General features: G+C 41.6%; 1 non-coding gene across 1 annotated transcript; it reads right to left on the reverse strand.

The window, feature by feature from the left end:
- Window positions 1–23,408: 23,408 nt before the first annotated feature.
- trnag-ucc lies at window positions 23,409–23,480 on the reverse strand. The gene has a single exon. It is a non-coding gene; the product is annotated as a tRNA-Gly (tRNA).
- Window positions 23,481–24,971: the final 1,491 nt, after the last annotated feature.

Here is a 24,971-nt window from a genome sequence, read left to right on the forward strand (position 1 = left end):
TAATTATCTAATATATGGGACCTTATAATTTATAACTGCTAATAGGCAGCTTTTGTTACATTACTAGAAACAAAAAATGTTTTCCACCTTGAAATTTCAGGAGATTTAATATTCCTATTGATAACTTTGGTTTCTGTAAATCCCCCCAAATCCTCCAAAATTCTTTAAGAACTGCTACACTGAAAATACTACTAGTTAAACAACAACTTGCACTTATATAGTTTCGTAGAACAATTTGAAAACTTACTACAGGGTGACCAAAAAGTTGTGATACCATTACAATGTTTAATAAGTCTTAAAGAAATTATAACATATTTTAGGACACTGAAAAAAGCGGGAAGGAAGTGGTGAAAGAAAGAATTTGCATTCTTGCTGTGACTTATCACACCATATTGTGAAAGCATGCAAAAATCCATATTATTGTCAATTGCAGTGACTATTTTTTCTAGGATTTTATTCTTGGAGTTGCTAAGTCACACAATGCTAGTTATTCTAGATGTCAGCCTGGCTCAGTTTGTAACACTCTTGCCTTTGGATTGAACCCCACTTCAGGACTTTGAGTTTATAGCCCAAGTTGACACTACATTAGAACACATTAGAATTTATAGCACAGAAATAGGCCATTCAGCCCAACTGGTCTATGTCGGTGTTTATGCTCCACATGAGCCTCCTCCTTCCCTTCCTCAACTAAGCCTTCAAGCATAACCTTCTATTCCTTTCTCCTTTATGTACCTATCTAGCTTTCCCTTAAATACATCTGTGGGTTTTGCCTCAACAACTCCTTGTGGTAGCATGTTCCACATTTCCATTACTCTCTGTGTAAAGAAATTTCTTCTAATTTCCCAATTTGATCTATTTGTGACTATTTTATATTGATGGCCCCTGGTTTTGGTCTCCCCCACAAGTGGAAACATCATCCCTATATCTACCCTATCAAAATCTTTCATCATTTTAAAGACCTCTATCAGGTCACACCTTATCCTTTCACTGACGCTACAGTGAAGTACTGGAGCAGAGCGGCATTGCTGGAGGTACAGACCTTGAGATACAACAACAACAACAAAATTTATAGAGCGCCTTTCATGTCGGGAGATAAGATGTTAAACCAAAGTTTTGTCTGTCTGTTCAGGTGGATGTTATCAATCCCATGGCACTATGCAAAAAGAGAATGGAGTTTCTCCCGGTGTTCTGTGCAACAGTCGCTCAGCTAAAATTAGTCATTCGCTTCATAGCTGTTTGTGGGGTATAGCTGTATAGCAAGTTGGATGCTGCATTCACCTACGAAAACATGCAGTCACTACTTTTTCAGTATATCCTGTGAAGAACTTTGAGACATCCTCCTGATATGAAAGGTGCTCTAATAATAATCCTTGCATTTGATATAGCGCTTTTCAAGTTTCAAGGTGTCTCAAAGTGCTTCACAGAATATCTTGTAAAGTGAATTGTTTGTATATTTGTGAGCGAAACTATTTTATATTTATGGCCCCTGGTTTTGGTCTCCCGCACAAGTGAAAACATCATCCCTATGTCTACCCTATCAAAACGTCCCAAGGCGCTCTGTCCAGCGCCTTGGGACTTCCTCCCGACGTGAAAGGCGCTATACAAATGTAATCTTGCTGTTGTTATTGTTGAAACACTGCAGCCAATTGCACTCAGTAGTGTCCCATGAACGGACATGGATTGAGTGACCTTTTTTTTAAGGATTATTATCCCCAGAAAAGCGATCCACCAATCGACTGAGTGAGTGAGTGAGTGAGTGAAAGATGGAGTGAGTGAGTGAGTGAAAGTAAAAACAAAAATAAATTGGTCATTTCAATCCAAGATTGTTTGTGGGACACTGCTGTGCGCAATTGGCTGCCGCATTTCGCCCACAAATATGCAGTCAATTCACTTTACAGCATATTCTGTGAAGCACTTTGAGATGTCGAGAAGACGCGAAAAGCGCTATATCAAATGCAAGGATTATTATTATTATAAAGTAAGAGTAAGAGTAAGTAAGTGAGAGTAAGTTAGAGTAAGTTAGAGTAAGTAAAAGTAAGTAAAAGTGAGTACTGTAAATGTAAGTACTATTATTTCAAAGCATTCCAAGATGTTACAGATGTTACCCTGTGTGAAGGGCATTATATAAATGCTAATTTTTGTTTTTATTGTATTCTAAATACAAGTCTTTAGAAAATGTGTGCCTGCTTTAGATCTAATTACAGCATATGAGGCTTGCATCTTTTAAGGTAAGGATTTTCATCGTTGTCACACCAGTCAATAAACCAACTGTTTTGAAAAAAATGTTGAATTGAATTGTGGTTTGATTCAATGTTCTTTATACCAACATTTTACTGGCAACACAACATGTCAGTTAGTTAGTTTTGTTTGCAAGAGAAAGGGTTCCTTGCAGAAATCAAAAATTTGTTCTGGAAAGGGAAAAGTAACATGTTGTTCACATTCTTCTGAAATAACTCAAAGGCAGAGAAAACCAATGAGAAACATTCCTGTGTAACATTATCAGTACTTCAAAGGCCACACTGCTGCTATTCTGCTATTTCTATTTTGCACAACAAATAGAATCATCAAGAATTACCCAGCATTACAGTAACTATTTAACCATGGCTGAAAAACTGGCCTATTTCTACGAGCATCATTTTTTTTGTAACAGTTGAACCAACTTCAAGAACATTTTAATTTGCCAGCATATTTTTATTACAATAGTTTACAATCACTATGAAATGGTTTATAAAATCCTTCTCTTTACAGAAACAGATAAGAAAATGCATTCGTCTATGAAATGTTTGGCTTTTCTATATGCAATGGTCTTGATTTTGCATCAATGATCATTGTGAAATGTTTTTTATTGAGTAGTTCTATGTTCAGTTTTGATTTTATTCATCATTGCGTTTTACAATAAGTGACAACTTCATCCTGTTTATAATCACCAAAGGATTGGTTGCTGTGATATTCAACATTGTGTACTGGATGGTAATTGAGAAGCTTCAGTAAGGTCCTAATTGTGTATGTGTGTGACAACAATGTGTGTGTGTGTGTGTTCATATCTTGCAGAGCTTTACGCAGAAACAACAACAACAAGATTACATTTGTATAACACCTTTCACGGCGGGAGGACGTCCCAAGGCACTGGACAGTATACAGCATTTCAGACCCGAGCTGGGGTTGGGGGGGTAAGTGAGGGGAGGGGCAGGAGGGTGGCTGATGGTTGAAGAGGAGGGTCTTGAGGCGGGAATTGAAGGAGGCTAAGGAGGGGGGGAGGCGGAGTGACTGGGGGATGGAATTCCAGAAATTGGGGGCAGAGTAGCTGAAGGCTCTCCCGCCAATGGTGGGGCGGGTGGGTTAGGGAACGTGGAGCAGGCCGGAGCTGGCTGAGCTGAGGGAGCGGGCAGGTTGGTATGGGGTTAGGAGGTCCCAGAGGTAGGGTGGGGCAAGGCCATGGAGGGCTTTGTATGTGAGGACCAGGATCGTGAACTGGATCCTCTGAAGGATAAGGAGCCTGTGGGGTTGGGCGAGAATGGGGGAGATGGGGTCACGGAGTTTGTTGTGGGAGAGGACACGGGCTGCAGAGTTCTGGATTATCTGCAGCCTGTGGAGGGAGGAGTTGGGAAGGCCGACAAGCAGGGCATTTGCATAGTCGAGCCTGGAGGTGATGAAGGCATGAACAAGAGTTTCAGCGACCTGAGGGCTGAGGTAGTGACGGAGTCGGGCGATGTTACGGAGGTGAGGGAAGGCAGAGCGGGTCATGGCTTGAATGTGGGGGAGAAGCAACAGTTGAGGGTTGAACAAGACACCTAGGTTCCTGACTGGCTTGGTGACTTGTAGTGTGCAACCATGAAGGTTGATGTTGCCAGAGCCTGAGATGCTGAGGTGCTGGCGTGAGCCAATTAGGAGGGCCTCAGTCTTGTTCACATTCAACTGTAGAAAATTTACCTTCATCCAGGACTTGATGTCCGACAAGTTCATCTGCATCACTGCTCTGATGCACAGAAGATTACTTTGAAACAATTTTTTCCAATAGGGATGACATTGCACAATTTAATTTGGTTGCTTCAGCAAAAAAAATGTTCCTACATATTGATTTTGCACAAATAAAGATCCCTTTAATCTTTTTGGTGATAATGCATTTCCTGGAAAGGGTATTTTTTTCCATTTACACTTGACACAGGTTGCCAATAGAGTGTAAATTTTTTCAGAGACGGGGAGCAAAATTAATGTTTCCAGCCAGTCAAAATCAACACCTCTGTTCGTGAGTCTATTGCAGGTCAGTGCTGTTAATAAAAACAAGTTGTTCCATGTCCCGCTTGCTAATTTGACTTCTTTGCAACGTTTCTTTATTCCTCATCAGTGTATTTTCCCTCTCATCTCATCTCAGCACATTTTCTAGCTCAATTTCTATCCTAGGATCTATCCTTTCTCACCTACGCAATAGCTGAGATTATTCCCCTCTCATTATGACAGGGGCCGGAGGGGGAGAAATGCGAGAATATCTTAAAACAAGATATACATAACAAAACAAGCAGTTTTCATGTCAGGAGAATGTCTCAAGGCGCTTAACAATACTGGCTTGGCACTTGAGCTGGAGATGGGAGCCGAGGAGGTCAGGGAAGGAAAAGATGACCAAAAACGCAGTCAACACAGGAGGTCTTCAGCAGGACCCTTGAACAAGGAGGGAGCGATTTGGAGGAACTCTGTGATAGAGTTCCAGAAAGGGGTGGCCCATAGGCTGTAAACCCTTCCACAGAAAATAAGGCATAAAACAAGAGAAAATTAATTGAAGAAAAATAAAAGAGTTGGTTGCTAAGAAAAAAGATTTAGCATTTTAATTTATATAATATTTCCTCTCGTGCACAGTTTCAATGAAACAAAACCAGCAAAGGAAAAAAGTTAAGTCAGAAGTTAAACAAAGGAAAATGTGCTAAGAAAATTAATGGCAAAATGCAAGTACTGTTCTCTATTCTGTCAGTGAACGCCACAGGTAGACTTCCGAAACAGCATCACCTGGGAATTGACAAATCTGCTGACATCAAAGAAATAAACGGCAACTTCACTGAATGAAATTTATTGTATTGTTTCCAGTTTAGAAACCACAGCTTTCAAATGCTCAGCCACTCTATTTTATTCTTTTTTGATATAGATTAAAGTTTAGAGTTTCAAATGGAAGCTAAATTGGGGCAAAATCCCAATGATTTTCTTTTAAAAGAAAGCACATGAGCAATTTGGCTCCTATTATCGTCTAACCACAGAGATGTAACCGATTTAGTAAAAATTCATCACCTACTTTGCTGGTTTGATTTATTCTGAAGGGAGTAATGTAGAGTTCTTACTACTATAGATTTTGTAGGGGTCCATTTTTTGAACTTTCATCGATCACAAAGACAAATTAGTAAGTAAGAGGGAAAGTCAGATTGAAAGTTCTTATACCAAAGGTCTGTGCAATAAGTTATCAGAGAAAGGCACTGAAGCAAACAAGAATAAAATTGTGTTGCAACACAGTATGTAATGTAAACAGTAAGTGACATCAGTGCATATAATGGCTGTGATGGGCTTGTGTTATTTATGTATGTGATTATGCTATTTACTGCAGTTGAGATATTATTGTAACTGCAATTGCTTCAAAGTGAAACAACAACCGTAGTTAGAAACACAATTCTTCACAGCTCCTTCCCTCCAAATTTGTAAGTCCCTGTAATCCTTATGAAACAACTTATGTGTTGACTGCAAGGAAATGGTGTTTCTGTTGAATGCAAGAATTTTTGCAGGAACATCATTTTCTGGGCACTGCAGGCCACCTGCATACTGAGGAAAATGAAACCCTTGTGGATTGACTAAGATTGCTCGTACCTTCAATCAATTACTCCTGCACTCTGAGAAATGCTGCATTAGAAATGTTGCACTGTAGAGCCAAGGATTTCTCTGCTCTCCAGGAGAAAGGAATTGATCACTTACTTGGATGTAGGTGTTTGTGAAATTTTGACTATAACAACAACAAAATTGCATTTATACAGAGCCTTTCACATCAGGAGGAAGTCCTAAGACCCTGGACAGTCAGAGTTTCGGACCCGAGCTGGGGTGGAGGGCAGGGAGGGAAGCAGGGTGATCGAAAGCACAGTCAAACAGGAGGGTCTTGAGATAAGTCTTGAAGGAGGCAAGGCAGGGGGCAAGGTGGACGAACTGCGGCGTGGAGTTCTAGAGGGTGGGGGCAGAGTGGCAGAAGGTCTGCCCGCCAATGGTGGAACGGACAAGTTGGGGGTTATGGAGCAGGCCGGAGCCCGTTGAGCAGAGGGAGCGGGCAGGATGGTAGGGAGTTAGGAGGTTGCAGAGGTAGGAGGGAGCAAGACCATGGAGGGCTTTAAAGTGAGGACCAGGATGTTAAACTGTATCCTCTGTGTGATGGGAAGCCAGTGGAGTTGGGTGTGGATGGGGGTGATAGTGTCATGGAGCCTGGTGCAGGAGAGGACACAGGCTGCAGAGTTCTGGATGAACTGCAGCCTATGGAGGGAGGAGTTAGTCAGGCCCACAAGCAAGGAGTTTGCATAGACAAGCCTTGATGTAATGAATACGTGTTTGAGGGTTTCGTTGACCCGCGGAGACAGTGGCGGAGCCGGGCACTGATGCAAAGGTGGGGGAAGGCAGAGCGGGTAGTGGCACGGATGTGGGGTAGAAAAGATAGTTAAGGGTCAAACAAAACACTATGGTTCCGGACTGGCTTTAGTGAGGTGGAGTGTGCAACCATGGACGGTGATGCTCTCAACACCTGAGGTGTGGAGGTGCTGATGAGAGCCAATCAGGGGAGAGTCGGTCTTGTTGAAGTTCAAATGAAGAAAGTTAGCTCTCATCCAGGACTTAATGTTTGACAGACATTCTGTCAGGACAGCAGTGGTCCAGAAACCAAGGGTGGATGCAGAGAGGTAGAGTTGGGTGTCATCCTCATACATGTGGAAGTCTGCAGATGATGTCACCAAGAGGGAGCATGTAGATATTGAAGAGGAGAGGACCAAGGACAGAGCCCTGAGTAATGCCACATGAGACAGTGTGGAGTCCTGTAGCTCAGTGGTTAGAGCACTCGCTTTGTAAGTGAGAGAGCTGAGTTCAATTCCAGGCAGGGTGAAACCTTGGGCAAGTTTTCTTACTCCACATGCCTAATAATAATCCCTCCAAAAAATAAAACAATAATAAATTGGTCATTTTCAATCCATGACTGTTTGTGGGACATTGCTGTACGCAATTGGCTGCCGCGTTCGCCCACAAATATACAGTCAATTCACTTTACAGTATATTCTGTGAAGAGCTTTGGGATGTCTAGAAGACGTGAAAAGCGCTATGTCAAATGCAAGGATTATTATTATTAGAGGAGAAATTGTTTGTAGAGGCTATTTGAGAGGTACGATCTGCACCAGTCAAGGACAGAGCCATGAAGGTTGAGGTGAGATGAGAGGTGGTGGATGAGGATAGAGTGGCCAACGGTGTCAAAGGCAGCAGAGAGGTTAAGGAGAACGAGGAAGTAGAGTGAGCCATGATCGCTGATGGACAGAATGTCATTTGTCAATTTGACCAGTGCTGTTTCTGTGCTGTGGGTCGCACAGAAACCTGATTGGAGTGGTTTGTGAAGGGAGTGGCAGTAGAGGAAGGAGTGAAGCTGGAATGCAACAACTCATTCCAGGATCTTGGAGAGGAAAGGGAGGTTGGAGATGGGGAGGTAGTTTGAGAGAAGAGATGTATCTGAGATGGGAGGGTTTTTTAAGGTTAGGAGTGTTGAAAGTAGTTTTTAATGGGATAGGAATAGTACCAGTGGACAGGATAGGTTTATGATGATCATGAGTAGAGAGGCAAGGAGGTGGATCTGGGAGATAAGGAGAGGGGTAGGGATGGGGTCGAGGGAGCAGGTGGTCGGTTTCATGTGGGTTATAATGGTGGTGATGATAGAGGAGTGGGAGATAGGTTTGAAGGTGTGGAGGGAGGGATGGGCAGGGGCTGGAGTGGGAGCAGAAGAAGGGGAGGGTGTAGTAAATATACATATAAATCCAAGTTGTTGTAGATGGAATGGCAGGGGCAGCTGAGCGGATCGCCTCAACAGTGACTGGTGTCACTGCAAGTCCTTCTCAGTGCATGAAATGACCTGTGGACAAAATGGTAATAATTGCCATCAAATTCAATTACACTAGTTAGAGTCATGGAGAATATCTCAGCATCTGGGAAATCCTGAGATAAAACATATCTGAGTAACGACCTCCCTGGTGGTCTAATACTGAATATACTGCTCCTCAGATCCAGGTAATTCTTTGCAAGCTTGTGTTGTGCACTCCTTCACAATAAGCCGCCTCTTTGCTGTGACACAATCATTACTGTGACCAAAATATATTATATTCTGCAGAATTTTTGACCATGCTTAGATTATCACGTGACCATATCATCCCCATCCTCGCCCATCTCCATTGTCTCCCCATTCACCAGTAGATAGAGTTCAAAATGCTCATCCTCGCCTTTAATGCCCTCCATGGCCTTCTCTTCCCTACCTCTGTGATCTGCTATTCCATACCATTCTGTCTGCTCCCTTCACTCAGAGGGCCCCTGTCTGCCCGACCATCAGTGGTCAGTCCTTCAATCTTTCTGCCCCCATCCTTTGGAAATCCATCCCACAGTCGATTCGCCTCACCCACTCCCTAGCCTCCTTCAAGAATTTCCTCTTCGACTGAACCTTTGATCACCCTCCTACCGCTACCCTCCCTGCCCTCCACCCCTCCTGATCTCAAACACCAGCTTGGGTCCAAATCCTTGTCCAGCACCTTAGGAAGTCTTCCCAGCGTGAAAGGCTCTATACAAATGTGAGTGGTTATTGTCAGTTGTGAACTTTAGCTCTGGGATTGTGCACCACTGAACATCAGAGCTTAGAATAACCACTGGTGTCCAATTGGATATTCATTCTCAATAGTTTATTCAATAATTGGTATTTCCTTCATTTACATCAAACATGCTGGAATATAGGAATAGAATTAATATTATCCAAAGACTGTTAAATTCCATTTATAGAGAAAAAAGGATGTGTAAACTTGAGCTACTGATTCCTTTGTGACTTTAATTCCCAATGCTTCACCTTTGTAATAGTCATTTGTATATTTAAACTTCTACAATCTCAATGTGTTAGATAAAATGCTGACAGTACTAAAGTGGCAAAATAAATCCGAGTCTTTTGAATGCTTCTAGTATTAGTTTATTCAAGTGGGAAGAGTTGTCAACATCAGAATAGTGACATTTGTGATAAACAAAAATGACTCAGATTTCAAAAGTATTGAAACATATGGAACTGTGTTTACTTTTAAGACTGACATACATCAGAAAAGGTCACTCTGCTAAACTTAAATAAGAATTTGCCTCTGGGCAGGTCTGAGAACTGTGGTCGCATTGTTAAATGTCAATTGCTCTGCTTGCTTTAATGCTTGCTCTTCTACCATTACAACATTGGTATTCACAGCAGGTCATGGAAAAGTGGTACCTTCCATTGTTGCAGTCAAACCCAGTGAAATTATACCAATGCTGGTTACTATAGTGATACGATACAAAATGAAGTGTAATCTTTCTGAGTTTCTAGACTATTTATTGCAAACGCAAATGAAAATCATTTCCAACCATTAAAGTTTGGAAAGTCATCAAAAAATGGTGCTTTTGAATTGTGTTGTTTATATTGTAGAGTCAAATGAAAGATGAATTATGCAATACTTCTGCTCCTGTTTGTTATTATAAACAAGCTATTTCTAGGATGCTCTCTCCTGCCTTATTGCTGGAGATTATGCTGAGTATAACAAACATTTTGTTTGTGTGCTTACAATGGGAAATCCCGAAATGCACATGCAACAAAAGACTAATAAAAAATACTCAAAATAGACAACTGCTGTTCAGATTGTGTTTCAAAATTGTCTCTGAAGAATTCAAGACATTCATAAAAGAATAGAATTTAAAGCCTGTTGTTTTCATTGCTATATCCACAGAGCAAAAACAACAACAAAATTACATTAGTCTAGCGCCTTTCACATCAGGAAGATGTCCCAGGGCGCTGGACAGTCAGAGTTTCGGACCCGAGCTTTGGGTCGGGATTGGGGAGGGTGGAGGGCAGGGAAGGGAAGCAGAGTGATTGCAAGCATAGTCGAAGAGGAGGCTCTTGAGATGGGTCTTGAAGGAGGCAAGGGAGGGGGCGAGGCAGAGGGTCTATGGGATGGAGTTCCAGAGGGTGGGTGGGGACAGAGTGCAGAAGGCCTGTCTAACAATGGTGGAATGGGCGAGGTGGGTGCGTGAAGTAGGCCAGAGCCCACTGAGCAGAGGGAGTGGGCAGGATGGTAGGGGGTTAGGAGGTTGCAGAGGTAGTGGGGAGCAAGACCATGGAGGCTTTGAAGGTGTGGACCAGGATGATGTATCCTCTGTGTGATGCGAAGCCAGTGGAGACGGGCGAGGATGGGGGTGATAGTCACGGAGCCTGGTGCGGGCGAGGATACAGGCTGCAGAGTTCTGGATAATCTGCAGCCTATGGAGGGAGGCGTTGGGGAGTCCAACAAGCAGGGAGTTTGCATAGTCACGCCTTGATGTTATGAATGCATGTATGAGGGTTTCAGCGGCCTGTGGTGTTGTGGAGGTGAGGGAAGGTAGAGCGGGTCATGGCATGGATGTGGGGTAGAAAGGCTAGTTGAGGGTCAAACAAAACTCCAAGGTTCCAGACTGGCTTAGCAAGGTGGAGTATTCATCCATGGATGGTGATGCTATCAGCGCCTGAGGTGTGGAGGTGCTGACGCGTGCCAATCATGAGAGCCTCGGTCTTGTTGAAGTTCAACTGAAGAAACTTAGCTCTAATCCAAGACTTAATAATAATAATAATAATCCTTGCATTTGATATAGCGCTTTTCACGTCGGGAGGTGTGTGACAGACATTCTGTCAGCACAGCAGTGGTCCTGGAGTCAAGGGTGGAGACAGAGAGATATAATTGGTTGTTATGCGCATATATGTGGAAGTTGACCCTATGTCTGCAATTGATGTCACCAAGAGTGAGCAGATAGATATTGAAGAAGAGGGGACCAAAGACAGAGCCGTGAAGAATGCCGCATGAGACGTTGCGGGAGCTAGAGGAGAAACTGTTTATGGAGATGAAGCGGAGGAGGTGTGAAAGGTATGATCTGAACCAGTCAAGGACAGAGCCGTGAAGGGTGACTTGAGAGAAGAGGTGGTGGATGAGGATAGAGTGGTCAATCGTGTCGAAGGCAGGAGGAATTCAATTGACTTCCAAGGCAGCTGAGAGGGAGAGTGGGGAGATTTTTTCAAGGGGCGGTAGGAGATGCAGGTGGGTTGGGTGGCGGTGAGGCTAGGGATTGAGGAGTTAAGGGAGATGAAGTGATGGTCCGAGATCGCTTTGTCGATGATGGTGAGGTCTGAGATGGTGAGGCCCCATGTGATCACCAGGGCGAGGGAGTGACCACGGGTGTGGGTGTCAGAGTGGATGTGGAGTGAGAGCTTGAGGTAGGAGATAAGGGAGGAGAAGGCAGCGGAGGTAGTCCAGGAGCGGGTGAAGTGAAGGTTGTAGTCATCTAGGATGAGGAAGCATTCAGAGCAGAGGGAGAGGGTGGAGATGTCAGGGATGAAGGTGGGGGCTTGGGAGGGTGATAGATAAGGAGAATTTTGAGGGAAAGGTTGGAGGGGTGATATAGGGTAAGGTGCTCAAAGGATGGGAAGGTTCCAGAGGAGTAAGGGGATAGGCCAAGCAGAGACTGGGAGACGAGAGCCACCCCACCACCACGGCGGTTAGGTCGAGGGATATGATGGAAGGTGTAGCTGGTGGTGTGGCCTCTATCGGGGTGAAGGTATTGCCTGGAGTGATCCAGGTTTCAGTGAAGGTGAGAATGTCGATGTTTTTGTCAACAATGAGGTCTTGGATGGTGAGTGTTTTATTGGAGAGGGAGCAGACATTTTGTAGGCCGATGCGGAGGAGACAGATGGTGGTGGAATATGGGCAGTGAGGAGTAATGGAGGGTAGAGGACAGGGGTGGGAGCATTTTGGGGAAGCAGCTAGGGTTTGTGGCAGCAGCCAAAATGCACACACCGAGACTAAGAGTGAACGGCAGGTGGGGGGATGGAGGGTCTGCGAGGCATGATTAGCCCACTGGCATGGATCATCATGGGGAGAGGGGGACAATCTTATAGTCCCAATGAGTCCAGACTGAGAGATTCAAAGGTGGTGGGCGGATGTGATGTCACCGTCTCTGGTTGGATGTTGAGTAGGAGAGTCAGCAAAGGCCACGATGGCCGAGGCAGCGAATCCCATGTTGGCTCCGTGTGGCACAGGTAGGTGGGCTTCAGTCCCCATGTTGGATCTGGATGCTGTTGGAGGCATCGGACTCCACATCGGAGTTGGCCTCGTGCCCCGCTCGGCCTCGCTCGCGTGTGAGCCAGGGGCCCTGTTCCAGGCGTCGAGTTGAGATCTCGGTCCAGGCATCGGTTTAGGCCTCATTCCAGGCATCAATATCGACCTCACTCCAGGCGTCGCTCGTGGAAAAGTCGTCTCTGTCCCTGATCCAGACCGCTCACCAGAGCAACGGAAAAGTGGAACAAATTAGGGCTGGCCCCCTACAGTAACATTATTGAATTATAGAAATGCAGTGATGGTAATATGAATCCTTGCATTTGATGTAGCATCTTTCACATCAGGAAAATGTCTGAAAGTGCTTCACAGGATTTACTGTAAAGAGTAATGACTGTATTTTGTATTTGAATGTGCCAACCAATATGTGGACTGCCAGTGTCCCACAAACAGTCATGAAATATATCTATGCAAGGATAGTTATTTGTTAGGTCAGGGTATAAAGGGATTCAGGGTAAGGACTTGAGGTACAGATTAGCCATGATATTACATTATATTATATTAGCCATGACATTATAGATATTATAGAATGGCGGAACACGCTCAAGGGACTGAATGGCCTACTCCTGTTTCTATGTGTCTATGTTTCTAAGGAATGAAAAGCTGCAATCTTGCTATCCACAGGCAATTTTCTAAAATTTTCTTTGAAGGAGGGAGAACGAGAGATAACAAAATAATCTTACAGGCTCCCAGTCAGCTGTGTGAAGCACTTTGGGACTTCTTCCCCATGTGAAAGCCACTATGCATATTTTACACAACATTCATATCCCTCATTCAAATTTTGGACTAAATGGTATCTAATTTACTCTTGAATTTGTTGACACAATCTACCTCCAACACCTCCTTGAATATCTATTCACCACTCTGTTTACAAGGATTAAATCCAAACTGTAGGTTCATCTTCTCTTCTGAACTTGAGTGCATCTATCTTTTTGTCTAGATTTTTGGACTATAATATACATATTATTAGAGTTCAGTTTGTCGATACCTTTAACGATCTTGAACACTTCACTGAGATCTCCTCTGAGCTTTCTCTTCTTTGTGATAACATTCTTGGCTTCTGTAGCTTCTCTCCGTAATTCAAATGTAACAGCCTACTTAATAATAATAATAATATAATAATAATCCTTGCATTTGATATAGCGCTTTTCACGTCGGGAGGACGTCCCAAAGCACTTCACAGAACACACTGCAAAGTGAATTGACTGTACATTTGTGGGCGAACACGGCAGCCAATTGCACACAGCAATGTCCCACAAACAGTCGTAGATTGAAAATGACCAATTTATTATTGTTTTTGGTTTTGGAGGGATTATTATTAGGGTGTGGAGTAAGGAAACTTGCCCAAGGTTTCGCCCTCTGCCTGGAATTGAACTCAGGTCTCTCACTTGCAAAGCGAGTGCTCTAACCACTGAGCTACAGGACTCCAACTTTCAGTTGCAAAGCACTTACTTTTCACTCCTCCAAGATGTCTTTACTCTAATGCAGAGACTAGAATCCTATTTGATTTTGTTATTGTTGCTTCATGTTGTGCTGAAGGTTTCAGTGATCTATTCTTTGCAGGTTAACGTGATTTAGTTTATAATCCCTATGACTATTACCTGTTTTAACATTCTAATATTTCACTTGCATCATCTTTACAATGTGATCACTTCCCTTATTAAGCTTCAAAACTTAAATTAAATCACCTCAAAATATCACTCCTTCTCCACGTAAAATAAAATTTCTAACCTCCCCATCATAACTTAAACTTCATTTAATATCCAGAATCAATTTTATTGTCTACAAAGGTGACACTTCATGATTGAAATGAAAAAAATCATTGCATGATTAACTTGTTAATCCCACAGAATGACCAGTGTACCACTTTGGAATTAGCATTTACTGCTTGGAATGGTTTCTTTAACAACCATTGAATTGTGTAGCCAACCTTTCCCTGTGGCAGAAAAATGCCAGGAGCTATATTAAAGTTCACTGGTGGATTTCAATGAGTGTTTCTTCTGGGAGACCACAACATTTTGCAGCACCATGTAAAATATAGGTTCTGAATCATTGCACACAGGTCACGGATAATATTGATTTTAATTCTGGTACTAATAGGGAGTATATATAGATAGCCTTTGGCTATGTATCTGAGAAATGAATCACTTCATAAATACCAATATATAATCTTAGCATTTTTATTTTTGGAGTTGAGAGATTTACAGTATAGGAGAAGGTCAACACTGTTAAGTTTTTCTCCCCAACTGTTGTTAATCAACTACACTTCAAGCACTTTGGGATATCCTCCCTACATTAAAGGTGCTATATAAGTGTAAATTTATATTGTACAGTATTGTAACTATATTAATAGTAAACTGGTCAACTGTTGTCCTCGTCAACAATCTGTCAGATTGGTCATTCACTTCATGTATGATTAAATGCCTGGTGAACAAAATACCTGGTCAACCTTCCGCAAAAAATAGCTATTTTAGGAAGCTCAAACACACTAAGAAAAGCAACATTCATTCATTTGTAATGTGGCCGTGATATTGGTCTGGCTGACCCATCACTGGAAAACTTGCCTCTATAGAGTGATTTAGACTATAATAACATAATAATAATACTTTACAGTAATTCTTGTAAAGCACTTGAGTCATGATTACAATATGATAATAATAATAATAATAATCCTTGCATTATTATATGATAAGGCGGCATAGCAAATGCAAGCATAATTCTTATTTTATTGTTTACAATCAGGCTGAATGATATTTGTAAAAAGTCTGCTAGTAAAGAATATACTGCATGGAAGCAAACTATGCAGCCCAATTAGTCTGTGCCAATATTTCTCCTCCACATGAATATCCATCACTGCTTACTCATATCCACACTCTCTAATCCTTTCCCATTTTGTGTATATTCTAGATATACATATGAGGTAGTGACAAAAGTCTTTCTTTTTATCTGTGGTGCAATGACTCCCGGTGGCTGTGCCATGTTCTTTGGCACTCCTCCCCCGGTGGCTGTGCCATGTTCTTTGACACTGAGCTGCTTTCTGTCACCTTTGGCTCCATGTGGGTGTGATTTACACAGTTCTTCCCTTGACGATGGTTGAAAAAACAACACAATGTTGGCTTCCTGTCCTGGCTCCAGTGCTTCTCACTTTATTACGATGAGTTGTCCAGGATGGATCCTGCATCCCAAGCAAACTGAAGATGACTTTTAGAGAAGAGCAACAAGGCTGATTTCAGGAATAAATCTCTTTGGAGATTGGAGGAGAGTCTTAAGGAGTTGAAATTGTTTTCACTAGAAAAGGGAAGATTAAGGAGAATGTGATCCAGCAGATCTGTAAAATGATGAGATGCACAGATACAAACAGGCATTTTAGCTTAGACTTTCCAGGAGCATTTGCTGAAGGCATAGGGTTACATTCAAATACAATGAGCAGCACTCAAATTTGGAAGATTATTTTCCCCAAAGTGTAATAAATATGTGGAACAGACGTCTAACAAAAACAGTTCGACTGGATTAATTAGACTCCTCTGCAAAAAACATGGGATAAGTATATACTTGTGAATATTGGGAGGATGTGAAATAGATGCGGACTGAAGTAAAGAAATATTTTATGGGACACTGTAAATTCCTTGTTGCTGTGGGTGGGGAGAAGAATGTTGTCTGTGAGGGAGGAGACTGAAAATCAAAGTGTCATTGTGGGGAGGTGAAAATTATGGACGTTTTGCTTGATAGCCGTTCAGGGAGTAAAAATATACAGAGCTTTCCTTCCCCAGCCATCGCCCCCACACCTCCCCTCCCGAGGCAGGGATAGGGAAGGGGGTTCTATAGTTGGTGGAAAGAGCAAGCTTAATGGATTGAATAGCATTTTCTTGTTCCATTGCTTTTATGAATTATCTTTATATTAAAATATTTTTTATCCCACCAAAGTCTGTAATAAGATGGTATACGTCACATAACATCCTTGAAAAGTAGAGCTTTTTATTCAGTGGGGATATACTTGTAAAACAAGCTCCTAGGCCTCTCTTATTAAGCCACTGAACATTTTCAGTTGAAGCAATTTCTGATAGGAATGTGCATTCTCTCCAGCAATATACAATTGGACAGGGAAGATGACCCAGCCCCATGACAGTCTGGGGCTTTTAAGATATGCCATACGGAAGAAAGAAAGTAGTGTGAGGGTTTTTCTATTGACTGAAGATGCAATAAATCAGGGGAAACCAGTTTGAAACTCTTCAATCTGCTAGCAATTTTTATACCATGTAATTTTGGGTGAGATGTTGATGTGGAGGTCATGCCATATCTATTCAAAGTATTTTGCACCAGTTCTAATCTTAGATCTTGTACGCTCATTGAGTGGCTATAACAGAAATTTAAGTTAAATTGTTAAAATTGCTGTTATGTATAAAAACGATTTTGGTGTGTTTTGCATTCTTCAGACCATTCAGAATTAAACAAGGACCTTCTCATTTGGATTCACGAAATATAGACAAACTTAGTGATTGTTAAAGTGCATTTATTGTACGCATAAATCAAAGCATTGGCTCGTGGCCGATAAATGCAACTAGAATTGAGCTTTTTACAATAAATTACAACAAGAGACAGCTTCATGAAGTGTTCACTATTTTTGCTCATAGATGCGTCTCGTGATTTAAATTCCTGAATTTACAGCTTTTCCTGCACTAAAACGTGGTAATGGTTTTGATTCCAGCCTAGATTCCTTCATGCTGGAAAACATTCAGCTCTTTCTGTCCATTGCCATTGAAAAGAATGGAGCAACAGAGCACCATAATGAAAAACATTTCTATCTCTTTATTAGTCTCTCAATATTGCTTCAGGCAGAAGTCCATAAACTTCCCAGCTAAATAGTGCAGGGAATAAATGACAACAAGAATTATTCCTGTCTCTTTTTGGGAAAATCTTGGGCTTGAATAAATTGACATAACTATTGTTCAAACCCTATAGATTATCTCATTCACAAATGCAATAAAATTCCATCCCCTCAGATAACTCTGCTCTGATGAAAACATCTCCATTGATGTTTTCTTCACAAATGTTTTTTATGGCACTGTATAAAAGGAAATAGCTATTGGCTTGCAGTTTCTCAGGATGAATTGTGTCAAAGGGATATGGAAATTCTGCCTCACAGATCACAATGTGCTTGGCATTATAGAAGTATTCCAACTGCAGTTCTGCTTTGCTCCTGTCATATATTTCTTTAAAGGTTTAACTGCATCAATAAGTAAAAGCTGGAGAAAGTTCAAAGTAAAATTCTTTAGCTCCTGTTATAAAAGATCAACATAATAAATTCAGGTTTTATTTGAAACCTTTTTATTAGTCCCAGTGAATTGTTTCAACCCAGTGCTTTTACTATTTTGCTAAACAAAACAGAATAGTTGGTTGATTGTTATGATGACCCCATCTGAGATCATGTACCCAGTCATTCAGTGTTTACAGCAGAATAGTTATTTTGCCATCAATTCTGCTTTTCAAAATGCTTTTCACAAAGGTCCAACATTAGCGATAGAAGTAGAATTTACACTTATATGACAACAACAATAAACATAGCATTTGATATCGCGCCTTATCATGTCTGAGATGTTTCAAAGCACTTCACAGGATTAATAGTAACTGTGTGTATTGTGTGTGCAAATATAGCAGATACTACAGTGCTTTTCAGGTTTGGAGAATGTCTCAGAGGGAATACAGGCTGGGGACACGAACTGGGATCGGTGCCAAAGGGGGTGCAGTTGGGGAAAGGTGACTGAAAGTGCAGACAAAAGAGGTTTGTTTTGAGACTGACCTTCCATGAAAGGGGGGAAAGTGAGAGTTGAAGGGACTTTGGGATGAAGTTATGGCTGAAAACCTGCTCGTCTATTGTGGGGCAGACAAAGCAGGGAGTGTGAAGCAGGTTGGTGTATTGGCTGGTTCGTAATATTCTTGTGCAAAGATGGGAACTACTGTAAAAACTACTGGAAATGCCATACCTGTGCTGCCTGTAAGATTAATTTAAGATTATTTTGTTGAGAAACATTGCAAATATTCATTCAAATGCTAATTGCCCAAAATCTGACCTTAGGCATGACTTTTTGAGCACCCGACCTTCTGAGTCAGAATTCCAGCCTTACAAGTCATGTCTGCTCAGTCCCGAACTAATCTAAGGACATCCAAGATCTAGCCCTCTGAGCTCCTAACTCCAATGTCCAAGGGTAAACTGCTTTCATTGAATTATAGAACCTTACAGCACAGAAGGAGACCATTCGGCTCTTCGTGCTTATACCAGCTCTTTGAAAGAGCTTTCCAACTTGTCCGCCTCCCCCTCTCTTACCCCAAAACCTTGCAAATTTTACCTGCAGTATTCTGTGCATACTTTGTTTTTGAGATATATTTTGGCTGGTTGATGTCTATTTGTTGTAATTCCTTTCGATTAATTATTTTCACAGGAATATGAACTTTGTGTTGCTTGAAATGTTGCTTTTGCCTCAGTCAGTTTTGGTAAGTGAGCATGCTTCAGCTACAAACAACACAAAACAGACACATTATTAAAGGTCAAGTGGCTCATTTCTATTTATTAAGATCTTTAATTTGCATTCTTACATAATCCATTCAAAAGATTCCCTTTCCAAAGGCGGTAAATGTACATTAGGAAATATCCTAAATTGCCACTTGACTGGTTACATGCTCATAATTACCCTGGATTTATTACCCAAAGAGCTTTATTGTACCAGCTAGTGACTATTTTCCTTGGGGGAGAGGTAAGCAAGGTCTCCTTAGAGCTGAGCTGGTTCCAAGGTGACGTGATTGTCAGCAGAATGTCAGAATTAAACCAGCCCTCTGTGGCAATGCAGTTATCCGGTTCCTGAGCCAGAAAAGATGCAGTATAGGAAGGCACTGCTAATGACAGCCCAGCCAGCCTGGCTCATCGGTAGTACTTGGATGGACAGACAATCACTGGGGGCAGTTATTCTTCCCACTCAGCTCCTGGTAACCCTGCAAGCCAAAGCGCTAAATAGTAGGGTAGTATAAGCTGGACAAGCAGTGGGAAAGCTTACCAGAGATGCTCTCAATGGCAAGCTATGCAATTTTATCTGGTTAGACTCCAGTAGTACCCCAAAGCACACACTGGGATCCTCAAGCCTTGGCTCTTGCCAGTCAGTCTGTGCCTAATACTTTCTGGAATTAGGTAAGAAGGATGTCAACCCTCCAGGGAGAGAGTGAACCTTCCATTCTAATATAAGAAAATTTCCATGTCTAAGTGGGATGCATCAACTCTCAGTTTGGTTTGGATATTTTTAACCATAGTAACAAGTTACCACATGTGATAATGTCCACACATAACAAGAATATATTATATATTAATAATAATACTTGCATTTGATATAGTGCCTTATCAAGTCTTCGAGACGTCTCAAAGCGCTTCACAGAATATATTGTAAAGTGAATTGATTGTATATTTTGTGGGCAAAACGAGGTAGCCAATTGCGCAGAGCACTGCACAGGCATCTGCTCTCACCTCAACCTTCACGGCTCTGTCCTTGACTGGTTCAGATCGTACCTCTCACACTACCTCCACTTCATCTCCACAAACAGCTTCTTCTCTAGCCCCCGCACTGTCTTGTGCGGTGTACCTCAGGGCTCTGTCCTTGGTCCCCTCCTCTTCAATATCTGTATGCTCCCTCTTGGTGACATCATTTGCAGACTGGGGTCAATTTTCACATCTATGAGGATGACAGCCAACTCTACCTCTCTGCCTCAACCCTTGACTCCAGGACCACTGCTGTGCTGACAGAATGTCTGTCGGACATCAAGTCCTGGATGAGAACTAACTTTCTTCAGTTGAGTTAACAAGACCGAGGCTCTCCTGATTGGCTCCCGTCAGTGCCTCCTCACCTCAGGCGCTGACAGCATCACCATCATGGTTTCACACTCTACCTTCCTAAGCCAGTCCGGAATCTTGAGGTCTTGTTTGACCCTCAACTATCCTTTCTACTCCACATTTGCGCCATGTCCCACTCCACCTTCCCCAACCTCCGTAACATCACCCGACACAGCCACTGTCTCAAACCGGAGGCTGCCGAAAATCGCATACATGCTTTCATTACATTGAGGCTTGACTATGCAAACTCCCTGCTTGTCGGAGTCCCCAATGTCTCCCTCCATAGGCTGCGGTTCATCCAGAACTCTGCAGCCCGTGTCATCTCCCGCACTAGGCTCTGCGACCCTATCAACCCATCCTCGCCCAACTCAACTGGCTTCCTATCACACAGAGGATAGAGTTCAAGATCCTGGTCCTCACCTTCAAAGCCCTCTATGGTCTTGCTCTCCCCTAACTCTGTGACCTCCTAACCCCCTAACATCATGCTTACTCCCTCCGCTCAGCGGACTCTGGCCTGCTTCATGTCCCCTGCCTCGCTCGCCCCACTATTGGTGGGCGAGGATTCTGCCACTCTGCCCCCACCCTCTGGAATTCCATCCCACATTCCCTTTGTCTCGCCCCCTCCCTTGCCACCTTCAAGACCCATCTCAAGATCCTCCTCTTCGACCGTGCCTTCGATCTCCCTGCTTCCCCCTGTGCCCTCCACCCTCCCCGACCCCCAGCTCGGGTCCGAATCTCTGTCTGTCCAGCGCCTTGGGACATCCTCCCAATGTGTAAAGCGCTATACAAATGTTGTTGTTGCTGCTGCTGTTGTAAAGATGTGTGGAGAGTTCTTCTTTAATATGGATATATGATCTAGGACAATGCTCCCAAGTGCACAGTGTAATTTGTACTTATTAAAGCAAGTCTATAATAGGTAGGTATTTTTAGGTCGAGATTATTTGTTCAGTTAAAGATTTTGCCAACAAATTCAAAACCTGTACACTTAACTACAATTACAATAACACACACTTTGAGATGTTTTGATGTTCAAACTGTGGAATCAAATGCCAGGATTGTTATTATTTAATCTCTATTTTCTAAGGGTAGGAATGCTGAGAAAAAAACACTTAAGTTAAATGGTTTCATTGTTTGGTAAACCTCCAGACATTTGCCTTGTTTATGTAAATCTATATTGGGGTCCAATGTGTGATTTGGGTTAAATCACCATGTGTAAAATTTGTGAGTTGAACTAACATTGTGTAAATGCATCTGCATGAATGAATTACGTAATCATTGCATTTACACAAATCTATATCCCCCTCCGTGAATCTAAAGCACAGGAAGATTTTAATGGATTTGAGGGAGTGGGTGGGGGGAAAGGAACTTTACTGGAATTTGTATCATGCAGGCTTTCAAAGCACTTTTTAATTAAAAGATCTGCTCCTTTGACTCAGTTAAATCTGGTAACAACCATCAAAAAGGATTAATTACAAGTGATTGGGTATGCTTTGAATATAAAATAAGATCACCTGTATGTGTGTGCGCAAAGTTAACCCAGCCTGCAAATTTTACACATGGGTTATTCAAACAACGTACTTTGCAATCCCCATATTAGCAAATGCTGGCCCCTTCAGCCTTCTGCCCCCACTTCCTGGAATTCTATCCCAAAGTCCCTTTGCCTTACCCCATTCCTCGCCTCCTTCAAAGTGTGTCTCAAGACCTTCCTCCTTGACCGCACCTTTGATTATCGTCCCATCCCCTTGGTTCCCACTCCTCCTGAATCTAACTCCCAGCTCTGGTGAAAACCCTCAACTCCTTGGAGTGTCCTCCAAAATGTGAGAGTCACTATATAAATGCAATTTGTTATTGCTGTTGTTGGCTTGTTGTTACATTGACTTTCATGGTTCTGGAGCTTTCCACTGTAGTTTTCTGTTTTCTAAGTGATGTGGAAAGACTCTGTTTGTCAGATACTCAACAAAAGACTTCATGAACAAACATTTTACTATCTTGGAGCGAATGTCACAAAGCTATCACCCTGCTAGAATTCCATTTGAATTTCCAAGTGGCTTACAGTGTCACTATCTATTATCCATGTACCATCTTGAAAGCAAATTAGACCAAACAGTCTTTAAGATTGTATCCGCTTTCAGCTAAAAAAAAGGTTCTGATGCAATTCCAAATAGCAATTGAGTCCAGTATTAAAGCCTTGGATGTATGTTAATCATTGTGAATTTCTGAATGTGCTCAAGTGCCTGTTGAAATGCCTATAGCAGATTTTTTTTTTACCATTTACCCTCTGTTTAATGCTGTGCCCAGACCCTCAGTTTTCAGCAATGGAAACTGCTGAAAATCAAGAATTATGATCCTCTTGGCAGCACATAACACAGCCAACCCATTTATTTTTATTACCGGATGGACAGTTCCTGCCTAGTCAGAGTAATTGACCTATTCTAGGATTTCTTAGTTTCTCAAGATGTTCTGAATCGTTGTTAATCTTTTGACAGGATGAGAAACTGATTTTGACTTGTGAGCCTTGAATTAGGAAATGCAGCCAATCTGGCCTCTGTTACTTTTGATGATCCAAAATGGGCACACACATTTCCTTGGATGTCCTGTGTACTTGCACTGCGGTGAACACAATTAACTTTGACCAACATGGATTTCCTGAAACAAAATACAAGGTGCATGACGAATTGCAGACCAGGAGTCTGAAGTCCTCAGTGAATTTAATCAGCTCTTCGCTCGATAACCTAATAGGCTTTTCTATGTATGTTTGAAGTTGAATTAGGAACAGAGGAGGCCATTCAGTCTGTGAAGTCTGTTCTTCTATTTTATGAGATCATGGCAAATCTTTTAATCTTATTGCTGATCATCTTTTCTCCATGTCCCTTAATACCCTTACATCTCAATTATCTTATCTATAATAATAATAATCCTTGCATTTGATATAGCGCTTTTCACGTCGGGAGGACGTCCCAAAGCGCTTCACAGAACACACTGTAAAGTGAATTGACTGTATATTTCTGAGCGAACGTGGCAGCCAATTGCGCACAGCAATGTCCCACAAGCAGTCGTAGATTGAAAATGACCAATTTTGTTATTGTTTTTGTTTTGGAGGGATTATTATTAGGTGTGTGGAGTAAGGAAACTCACCCAAGGTTTCGCCCTGCCTGGAATTGAACTCAGGTCTCTCGCTTGGAAAGCGAGTGCTCTAACCACTGAGCTACAGGACTCCAACACTGATAATCTCCCTTTTAAACATGTCAATTGATTCTGCAATGCACTATATTCTGGATGAATGCATTCTACATTCTCCCAATACTTTGTGCAAAGAAATATTTTCTCATCTAACTTTGAACTGGTTTAGCTCTAATTTTAAGACAGGATCCCCTTAATTTGGATCCTTCTATCAAAGTGAAAAATCATCCATATCTATATATCCATATATCATCCATATCAATATAAGGAGAACAACACTGAGCCAGAGGGAGGAGGAGAAGATGGGGCAAGAAGAGTTAAGGTGAAATATATTATTTCTGCTCTGCTCAATATATTATTATTTTAAAAGCCTCAATCAATAGAAAACAACTTTCCTCATCATAGAAAAGCCTAGGTATTAATCTAACAAATCAGTGCTGGATGCCCTCCAAGACTGAATGCAAAGATTAGGAAAACTTAATCTTTGAGTTTATCATTTCTGGCCAGGTAATTCTGCTGCACTTTCCAGATATCTTCTCAAACTGTGGTATTCATATGCTTTCATTTCTAACACTGGGCTACTTATTATCACTACCGCTCCATTGATAGAGTTTGAAACAGAATTGCCATAATTCAGTCACTACTGACACTTTTATGCTCAACTTGATTGCAGTGCATTAGGAGCAGTCAAATGATGTTTCACATTTTTGTTTTTCCAAGGAAATTTCCACATGTGCCATGTTGGAAATATTCCCAAGACATTTCTTTGTAAATTTAACAATCACAAATTATTCTGAATCTAATCTGTAGGCTCAATGAAAATGTTCTCTCATAAGAACATTAGGAAAATCAGGGATGATTAAAGGCCATTCAACCACCTCTAGAACATTAATTCTCCCATTATGGTACTAATAAATCTTGAATAACACCAATGTTTTTGCTTCCTTTATCTTGCTTGGTAAAATAATGCAAACAATGATCACTGTTGGAATAAGTAAATTCTTTATTCTATCAATTCACTTTACTTGACTGTCCTCTCATTTTACTTTCTTAGTGTATTTGAAGTAATGGTGTTGGTTTACTTATCAAGCCATTTAGTATTTTATATTGTTTGATTAGATTTCTCCCTTAACCAGCTTCTCTCTGAAATATAAAGATTAAGTTCCTCTAATTTCTCTTCACGGTTATTCTTCCTACACTTGGGATCAGTCTTGTTGCAATTTTCTCTACTTTCAACTGAAGGCATTATTTTTTCTGACATGCTGACAAAACATTTATGCATTATTTTAAGTGTGGACTGACCAGTGTAATGTGAAGTCTTGAATAATTTCTATAGTTTTAAATATTATTGCTCTGCCTACCTATCCTGGGATTTAATTAACTTCTTTTAAAAATAAAATTCCCTTTCAACATTATCTAGGCATTGAAAGTAACATCTCTAGTTTCACTTTTAGATTCCTTTCTACATTTCCCTACTCTAAATCAATTCCATTCATTGTTTACTTGTGTCTCATATAGTTCTACTT

This window comes from Callorhinchus milii, unplaced genomic scaffold (assembly GCF_018977255.1).
Source record: "Callorhinchus milii isolate IMCB2004 unplaced genomic scaffold, IMCB_Cmil_1.0 Scaffold3, whole genome shotgun sequence".
Taxonomy (NCBI): domain Eukaryota; kingdom Metazoa; phylum Chordata; class Chondrichthyes; order Chimaeriformes; family Callorhinchidae; genus Callorhinchus; species Callorhinchus milii.